Source organism: Varroa jacobsoni, unplaced genomic scaffold, assembly GCF_002532875.2.
Source record: "Varroa jacobsoni isolate VJ856 unplaced genomic scaffold, vjacob_1.0 contig01494, whole genome shotgun sequence".
Taxonomy (NCBI): Eukaryota; Metazoa; Arthropoda; class Arachnida; order Mesostigmata; family Varroidae; genus Varroa; species Varroa jacobsoni.
In genome coordinates, this window is record NW_019214646.1 from 10,450 (window position 1) to 18,435 (window position 7,986).

General features: G+C 40.7%; 1 long non-coding RNA gene across 1 annotated transcript; it reads left to right on the plus strand.

Annotated features, from left to right (window-relative positions):
- Nucleotides 1-2,960: 2,960 nt before the first annotated feature.
- LOC147751903 (uncharacterized) lies at nt 2,961-6,159 on the plus strand. The gene is made up of 3 exons (XR_015315592.1): nt 2,961-3,766; nt 4,218-4,330; nt 4,589-6,159. It is a non-coding gene; the product is annotated as an uncharacterized LOC147751903 (long non-coding RNA).
- Nucleotides 6,160-7,986: the final 1,827 nt, after the last annotated feature.

The following is a 7,986-nucleotide window of genomic DNA, read 5'->3' on the forward strand; positions in this document are numbered from 1 at the left end:
ACACCTGGTCAGCTCAATTCGAAAAACTCGACCAAATTATACCTATGTTCGTGAAACGCGCCAATGGACTGCATTTACCTTTTATGAGGGATGCAAACCTGTTTATGAGAGACCTGAGACGCACATTTCAACTTCTCACTACTTCTGCTTATTAAGAGATAGCGTATGATGTTTTGGAGTATAGCTCGGATACCTTGCGGCCTTATGCATAGCAGAACCTTAGCCGAGCAGTCTTTGTGATCGGTTAACATCGATTTGAACATTTTTTAACAACCTATGATCACAAATACCGTCGTCAAAGTTCACCTGAGAATGCTGGGTGTTATCTGTGCATTAACAAAGCCAACGAAGGGTAAATCAAACTGTCTACAATTAACCGACCGCGGCCGTACAGAAACGTACGAAATACAATGAAAATGGCTGAACCACCGCTTTCGTCTCGTTAAAATTAGCAACTCGATTGCGGGAAATTTATTGTCTAACACTCAGTCTAGTACATTGACGTATGCGTTATACGATGTGCTATATTTCGGTAGCGAGATTGACCACTATTGACGCCTAGGCACACTGGGCCTGGGACTTACTAGCGCCAGATCTAGGCACTAGTATTGACGTCATAGGCTATTGTCGTTTAAAAGCATATCTACATAGTTAGTTCGCCCTTAACAATGAAACACTGCGTAGGAGCGGTCGGTAAAGATGAATGCTCAATTCGACCACAAGCGACCAACTTCTGTATGTTTCCATCGTTAATATGGACACCGTAAAGTTGCAGTTACCAATTTAGCGAACGCACAACTAGCGCGTATCTATTGCCCAGGGTATATTGTTTGTTCCATTCGTTTTAATAACTTTTGTTCAAATCTAAAGCCTTGTCGCTAAAAACCTGTACTGGGAACGGAAGCTATTGAAGATTCGAGCATTACTTGAGCTATTTATCACATACTTACTCGCAATCCACATTGAATTTACGTCAAAATGTGTAATCCTTACAAGAACAATTTTATATATTAAGCCAGAGCAAGAATACGTTAAGGGTTACAGTCAACAAACGCAAATTCTTAATATGCTCACCCTACGCCCTAAGATAGATTACGTAATAGAAAAAAGCAAAGAACTGCGCGTTCAAATGTTTACGTCAATGCTGAAAAGCAAAATGTATATATATTACAAAACGAAACAGGAAACGGCTTTCAGGTTAATGTATGTTATCCCTATACATATTATACTACTATACATACACTATATATATATAGTTATATTGTGTAAATTAACTCACAGAAGAGTGCCATTGACAGACATTGTGCCACCTTTCTTGACCTTGAAGTATATACTTATCGGTTCGGTTATTATTAGCGCACGTTCCTATGAACAGGACCGTTAGAGCTGAAGGCTGCCGGGAAACGGGTAAAAGTTGCTCATCTCAAGGGTGTCTGCAATGTTCGAGGAACACTTCAAGTTCAACACTTTTAATGGAAAGTAAACTGCCATTAGCTTGAATGCGACCAACCTCAAAGGGACGCTTTTTCCGTTGGACATTAAGTGGCCGATGTAGCCGACCCCTTTAGCCCGTCTCGTGAGTTTCAGATACGGTTTCAGTAAGACCATATGCTGTCGGGGGAAAAAGCCACCAATATCGTAGGCTATCACCCGATACCTACACTAATCCTAGCGGAACTAAAAACAGTTCAACATGTTAGAAGAGTAGTCGTGTTGTTTCTAGCTGGAATAAGATCAGTAGGTAAAAAGCGCCTATAAATAAACGCGAGAAAGGCATTCTACTGCTATGGACAGAACTAGGTTTAGATGCTGCGAAGCCTAACTTAATGTTAAGCCTATAAGGCCTCAATCATCAGATCCGTCGATGTCATCTTAAAGTTAAAAGACGCTAATGACCGTTTGCTAGAAGCATGACATCTCAAACTATTTGTATTAGGCTATACACTGTCCGGATGCGTATAAGCATCAGTTAATTAGGTTGAAGATCTACCACAAAGAAGATACTTGTCTAAGTATTTTGCTGGGTCTGAGAGTGAATCACAAACAAGCCTGTTTCTACTGTACGAAAATAACTATTTTTTTCGATGCCAGTTTGATTCCTCGCTAATGATGGTCATAGATTGATTAGGGGTTGTTCTGCAGCGGTGAATAGCAACTGCCCGTTTAGTCTCTATGGAAACTGTAACCCACTAACCGTGACGTGTTCCGATATGATCTTATCACGATAAATTCACGCCTCTGTTTGTGAGATCTTCTGATATAAAGAGATTTCTAACTACTAAGTCAACATTTTGGGTAAAGATCTGTTAAAGAGCCTGAAAATTCCATCAAAACATTTTACTTTCAACATTTTTGAATAGCATAGACCAATCGAGTCATAAGAACTGACATTTGGACAACTTAACATCACTTAGCGTGATGAAATAGCGGAAAAAGTGCTAGGCTTACAAGTTAACTGTAATGTAGTGACAGCATGACCACAATGAAAAGACGGAATAATTAGCGCGTTATGAAACACCAGCTTCGATGTTACAGGCTTACTAAAACAAGTTAGTAAAATATCGGGATGAGGGTAATTGAGCGACCGAAGGGAGGTAACGGAATCATTGCAACAATACGATCAAACTGTTAAAACAGGCACCTCACCGATGTTATTGAATAACTCGAAAAGTGCGATGAGTAAAAAAAAACGTGATGTGTAGAGGATAGCGGGGAAACTGCTACTGATCAGCGAAAAGAGTGCCAAACGGTACGACATTAAACGTTTTGAGGTTTACATTCACTGCTTAAGTCGTTAAACATTGCTTTAGACGGCTAGCTCCAGCAAGCACAACACTGACTGTGCACACACCCGGATTTGGAACCTATATCACCACGTGCTCTCCACTTTATTAGATAAGCACGTTATCACTACACTATCACGGAAAGACACTACAAAGATAAGGAGGAATAGTGTAAGGCGTAATTAAATAACTAGAAAAAATTAATTACCCAGTTTGGAGCCGAAATGGCCGGAACTGTTTTATTAGGTTGAATTAGGAAAAATTACATTAACGTATAATATAGAGAATGTTCAAAAAAAAAGGAGAAATAAGTATATGAGCCTGAAAGTCCATGGGTAGAAGCGAGCAAATATTATCTATGTACAGTACCCGTTGTTATCACGTGGGTCAAAGGTCAAGAACTACCTCTCCAGCGCATCCTTTATCGCGTACAGAGAAGTTGCTTTTAATCATTGCAAACTACGATAAAATGCCTTAAACATTACATACAGTGGTGAACAAAACCGCGTTCAAAAAAAATGTTTGCTTTCAGGTAATTCGTCTGCATTAAAACAACCATCTATGCCAATTAAATAATCATCTCTTCCTCCTGAGCAAATTCAGCAGGGCTTTTCAAACTTTTCATGGGTTCTTAAACAGCCCTTTGACTATGTCATTCTTCACATGAACTCACGTATAGCACCTAAAAAGCCGCTAATAACCTCTATTCAGGGTGTATCTCTCTATCTCCGACATTGTCGCTAGGCGTTCATTACGTGACTGGCTCTCAGCACGAAACAAGATGTGTCTATGCCCGGATTCGAACCTACACCATAAAGTACCCAGTAGAAGGACCAGCACTCAAACACGTTCTGGGATGTTTTTATAAGCGAACCAATTGCCTGCACGCTGTCGGCAGATCATATTCAGATTCACACTATGTCGAAGAGAACTGCAGATTAGTGATCTGTCGAAGAAGGGTCCGAAAGCTCGGGACGAATCAGGTATCTCATCACTTGTCTTTAGCAGATGACTAGGCAGTATCAAGCATTTTGCTGTGAGGAACCTTAGAACCATTTGGAAATGCTAAAAACTTCTTCTTGTTGTGCTAGTTTTTATCTTTGAACGAGCAGGACGTATTCTAAAGAGAGACACAGATTCGTTTAAAAAGATATTTAGAATACAATTATCTATGAGCATGTTAAGGTTGTGTAGGTGCCCTAAACGTAACATCGATTTAAATAGGTGGTAAACAAATCAACAAGCTATGGAGAGTTTAGTCTTCTTCCAGCCAAATGTGTGAGAACCTTTCTATTGAAAAGTCAAAGTGATTTCTAAGAGTTAGCAAGGTAAACACCATTACCTAAACATACACCTACCCACATTTAGAAATAGGAAACTAATATCTCGATTAAGCCAAGATACAATGAATCTTGATAGTGAATCCTATTGCAGGATTGTCTAACCATACAACATTACGTTTTCATCCGCCTAGAAGTGGCAAAACCATATTACTGTTTCCAGACAGCGGGCGTTAGGAACAGGTAGATGTACCGTCAAGGTCAAAGGTAAGATGCTATTGCACGTCGGGCTTTACGTTGACAGGTACATTTTTAATTCCTATTGGCAATGGAAGGAACGCCACTGTCTTTCTTCTACATCGTGCTGCATCCATTGTACTACTTATTACTTACGGTTCACTAGATATAATTTTTGTTTGTATACTTGCGCTATGCTTTTGCTTTTTCCCTGTTATATTTTCTTTTTTCTTCAGAGAGGTCGGACGCACGTGGCTTAAGCGCTCAATTACCTACTTTCTTTTCAAGTGATCACCATTGAGATGAATCAAGACGAGGCAGCGCAAGGTAACAGTCAAGCGTATAATGCAGCTAAGCCCTTACATCGGCGCGATATATAGCGATCACCCTCAACCCTAAAAGGGCATTAGTAGAACTAGTCGGTTTGAAGTAATTCAATATGTGTTCGAAAGTGATTTGTCGCATTGGCAAAATGTTAGTATCCGGTTGCCGAGATCAGAACCGAACTTAGAGCCCAAGAGAAAAAATCGCAAGGAAGAGCCCCGCGGCGCGCTGTCAGGACCTTTACAGCAATGGCCACGATCGCCGATTTTTGTTGTATGCAACGGTGAACTCTCGGCGAGGGTGGAAGCTAAGCAGCGATCGGCCCGATGGTCGGTGTACCCGCAAGCTACCACCAGTGATGGCTGATTATGCATACCCCATGGGGGAAGCGAGACCTGGCTTAAATATAGCTAAAACCGAAATGAAAAACAAATGGTGGTGCACTGTCCCGGTAGAAAAGTAGTCGACGGAAGGAAATCTAACGAAGGCTGACAGAAACGAATGTAAGTGATGCAGATGTGTTAATAGACAATACGTTTGATAGTTTGATTGTTTATTGAAAACTGCGGTAGATAACTATAGTTAAAGAATAAGAACAGGCTCTACGTAAAAAGGACAATCGATTAAGCAAATTTCCTGTCGTTGAATCAAAAAAAGGCAATATTATAGGTGGGAACGGAGGCAAACCTATTATATTGGATAAACTTAGCTAAAGATATCTCTCGACTACACACAAACCTGAATGAGATGTCTCATTCCGACAACTGGCGATGGCAGGCATAATGTAATTATACATGAAGATGCTATTTCCCTCTGGTTAGGTGCTATTCTTGCAAATGTTTGCCTGCGATCGTTGCAGCTGGCAGTATATAAGACTGATGATTCCATCAAATCAGGCAAAAAGGTATTTTTCAATTAATTGATAAAAGACAAACACACACTGGTAACTGGTCGCAAAAAAATCCGCAAGACGGCGTTGTTGATACTTCCCTTAAGGCAATAATAAATTGCGATGAAATGGCTAATCAATAAATATGCCTAATCTGAAATCTTTTATTATCCCCACCATATGACTGTCGTAAAACTATATAAATAGAAATTCATTATTCCGCGGCGGGCATGTAATCGATCGTTAATCGCGCCACTAGAAAAGGTAGACTTCGTTGAAATAAACTTGTCATGGCCAAACATCATCCGTTGTCCAATACCTTCCTGCCGGACGAACTACGCCAAAACTATAATTTTTTTTAAAAGATAAATAAAATTCATCAATTGGGCCCTTCACATAAGCCGAAAGGGTTAGTCCTTTTTGGGTATTTTTGCACTTTTTGCTCTCTATAAACACTTAGATTTCTGAGATCGCTTTCCTGCCGTGAGCACAAAATCCTTTCTTACATCCTTGATATGCCAATTAGCCTGCACGAATCCGTATGACGCTACTGACGGTTGTTACTGAAAGCTATTCGCGAATTTAAAAACGAACTTCTCGAAACTGACCCTCGAGCGCTTCGGAGGACGAAATCAAGGTGAATAAAAGTTACGTTAAATAAAAATGTTTGTGAAGACTGTTTTTTTTTGTCATATGCTCAAATTTATCCAAGGATCTATAGTTACTAGGTTGCAGCCTATAAAAATTACATCAATCATATCCTAATTTATTCCGTGCACCCATGTGGACCCACTATTTCGAGATAATAAATACAGGTTATTATTTGCCACTAAGAAATCGTCATTTTAAAAGCCGGAACCTCTGCAAGTAGGTTTTTTGTCCTATTCCAGAAACCTCACTGTCGTTCTCCTCATTTTGCAGTTATTCACGATGCAGCATGGTGCGATATGACAGCAAATGCGCTTAATCAAATAGTTCTTTTATGGCCCCTTTATTATCCATGAACGCAACATGTTTATGACATTCCATCAACCAAATGCTTGAAACACTGTATATATTGAAATGTGGTATATGGAGCTATCACTTGCTGTTTATATCCAAGGCCCCTGTTTTATTGAATGACAAAAATTGCTTGTCATGTAGAAATTTTTTTATAAAACGGCATAGTTTTGTAGGACCTTGTAAAGCAGAGGCTAACGGGAAAGCATATATCGTCAAGTATAGAGAAATGTATATCATCACTATAATGATGCTGCACACGATCTGTTTCCATGGTGAAGGCGGTGTTCGACTTTTATCTGTTCTGCTCAATCTATTCGCTGTGATTGTAACTCATTGACCCAATGATAACCCAGCAGGAACGAGCCTTTCTGACAAGGCACACATAGAGAATCCCCATTTAACGAGCCTATCTTGCTGTCTGAATCAGTTAAACGTCCACTAGAACGAACACCTCAGATACGAAGTAGAAAAGGTAATAGGTCAAAACTAGAAAGAGAACAAGCTGTACGCGTCAGCATGGCTAGAGGTTGAAACTAAGCTATGCATGTACTACACGGACGTACTATATAGAGGTTTTCGATATGGGCGTATGCAAATGTTAGTAATAGATCCTGATGATCGCTATGGAAATTTAAAGGCAATAGAAGCTCGTTATTCTTGTCGTCCAGTGGTTCACACCATTAAACTTACTTGAAGTGTGATCTCGGTTTGAAGTCATAGTTCTATCTCGTTAGCTTTGAAGTTGTCCATGTTCGCGAGGCGTCCCTCCTTTGCTTTGCCTAACTGCCTACCCTACAGCCAGAATATTCACTGCGAACATTGCACCCTTAAAATCGGCAAACACTGTAACTATCGTTGTTGTCGATACCTGAGGTAGCGCTCGACACGTGACGGATTGCCGTCCTTCTCTGCTGATATTAACGTTATATCCGTTGCACGGAGCTTACATCACAGCATTATAATCTGGACGAGACTACTTTTACACTATAACACTCACGCGACACCTGTCGACGATTACCAACATTGCTTTTTTCAGCCGACAGACTTTCATTCGCATCTTCGCTATCTTACGACCCGGGCGCCTAGGTGACATCCGTGAAGCTGGCCGTAGTAGCTCGGTTGCTTCTGCTGCTGCTGCTGTTACTATCGCCTTCGCCGCTATTGCCGCTCATTTAGGAGCGACTCGTGATGGCAACGGCGGCTTTCCTTGTGGTTTGCCCATTGTCGTTCCATCGATCGTGGTAACAGCAATGGAGGCTTTCTACAATGAGTATCCCGCCAGCAAATACTGCCCCTAATGTTTGTGTCTAAGACTCGTTGCGTTGCCCCTTTCGAATGCCCCTGATACGAAGCAGGAAGTACGTGAGCACGCAAGAACCAGGACTGCATATAACGATCTAGTAGATAAGCTGGATGGCACTGGCAGCAACGAGCATAACGAAAGAGTACTAACAAGATGCATTACAATACA